Here is a 2,228-nt window from a genome sequence, read left to right on the forward strand (position 1 = left end):
GGGGCAACCCCTGAGATATTGGAAGACTGCTATCATGTCCCCCCTCGTCCTTCTCTTCATTAAACTAGACATACCCAATTCCAGCAACCGTTCCTTATATGCTTTAGCCTCCAGTCCCCTAATCATCTTTGTTGCTCTTCTCTGTACTCTTTCTAGAGTCTCAACATCTTTTTTACATCGTGGTGACCAAAACTGGATGCAGTATTTCAAGTGTGGCCTTACCAAGGCATTGTAAAGTGGTATTAACACTTCACGTGATCTTGATTCTATCCCTCTGTTAATGCAGCCCAGCACTGTGTTGGCCTTTTTGGCAGCTGCAGCACATGGCTGGCTCATATTTAGGTGATTGTCCACTAGGACTCCGAGGTCCCTCTCACAGTTACATAAACCACTGGCAAACTTAGCAAGAATCTGCTAGTACACAACTGAGACCAAAATGTCTGTTGCTAAGTGTCAGATTTGTTAAGTAAATTTTGCCCCATTTCACGACCTTTCTTCCCATAATTCAGTGAATTACTGCAGTTGTTGAGTTAGTAACACGGTTGTTAAGTCAATCTGGCTTCCCCATTGACTTTGCTTGTAAAAAGATTGCAAAAAATGATCACATGACCTCGGGATGCTGCAACCGTCATAAATATGAATCAGTTGCCAAGGGTCCGAATTCTGATCTCCTAACCATGGGAATGCTGCAATGGCCGTAAGTGTGAAAACCGGTCAATGGTCACTTTTTTTCAGTGCCACTGTAACTTTGAACTGTCACTAAACAAACTGTTACAAGTCGAGGACTATCTGTATTGGGGAAGGAAAAATGATATCCAGACTTTTGACCCCACGGACGTGTCAAGCAGTTACATGCTCAAATTTTAAGCCCTGAGATGAAATAGATTAAAAGTATTTTCTTTTTAACTGGAGGTCTCACTCATCCAGTTTCCAATGCCGTACCGTTATTCTTGCAGCCTTCTAAATCAGGGCTTTTCAACCAGTGGCACGGGTACCACCTGTAGTACATTGGCACCTGGCAGGTGGTACACGACCATCCTAGAAAAGTGGTAGTGGGGGAGGGGAATGAGCTGAACCAGTGGCAGCACCGCACAAGCCTGAGCGAGAGGTGGCTGGAGCTGCAGGGCTGTCAGGGCTCAGCGGAAGCGTCAGGATCAGGGCCAGGTTCCAGCTGATCGGCACTTCTTTGGGATTGTCAGGGCTCAGCGGAAGCGCCAGGATCAGCGCCAGGCTCCAGCTGGAGCTTGGCGCTGATCCTGGTGCTTCTGCTGAGCCCTGAAGAAGAACCAATCAGCTGGAAAGCAACACTGATCCTGGCGCTTCTGCTGAGCCCAGAAGAATCGCCGATCAGCTGGAATGTTGCATCATCTCCAGGGTCTTGTGATTTACATTCAGATGCTTGGCAACTGATTCATATTTATGACGGTCACAGTGTCCCAGGGTTATGTGAAGTGACCAAAACCTGCTGCAACCACCCAGCAGACCGGGGGGGGGGGAATTAAAAACCAAACACCCCCCACCCCACCCCTGCTGCCAATCCTCAACAGAAATGCTCACAACAATGAAAACCTCAGACAGGAGGAAGAGTGCGGCCGGGTGGGCAGGCAGGTGTCTTGCTCGGCTGTGGCTTGGGGGGGCACTTTTTTCAGTGCCATTGTAACTTCGAACAGTCACTAAGCGAAATGTTGTAAGTCGGGGACTACCTGTACTTCATCACTTCCCTTCCCCCCTTTTTTTTTTTGGGTCATCAGGTTTTTGACACCTTGGTAGGCGACTGGAGGTACTCGGATGTTGCCATATCCTAAAAGTGGTACAATGGGTGAAAAGGTTGAAAAACCCTGGTCTAAATAATACTTTATGAGTTCAGAAACTAATCAGAGATTAACCCATCTCAGGTGAAGTCACTGGAGCAACACGGAAAAGTGCCTCAGATGACTGTCAAAGAGGAACTTCTGAGACAGCAGCACGTAACTATTACTAATCCTTATTGAGGATTAAAAGTAGAGACACCTCGGGCAAGTTCACCTGGTAATAATAATAATAGTAAAGTTGGAAGGGACCTTGGAGGTCATCTAGTCCAACCCCCTGCTCAGGCAGGAAACCCTATACCATTTCGGACAAATGGCTGTCCAGTCTCTTCTTAAAAACTTCCAGTGTTGGAGCATTCACCGCTTCTGGAGGCAGGTTGTTCCACTGGTTAATTGTTCTCACTGTCAGGAAGTTTCTCC

This window comes from Protobothrops mucrosquamatus, unplaced genomic scaffold (genome assembly GCF_001527695.2).
Source record: "Protobothrops mucrosquamatus isolate PMUCROS unplaced genomic scaffold, P.Mucros_1.0 scaffold4108, whole genome shotgun sequence".
NCBI classification, from domain to species: Eukaryota; Metazoa; Chordata; class Lepidosauria; order Squamata; family Viperidae; genus Protobothrops; species Protobothrops mucrosquamatus.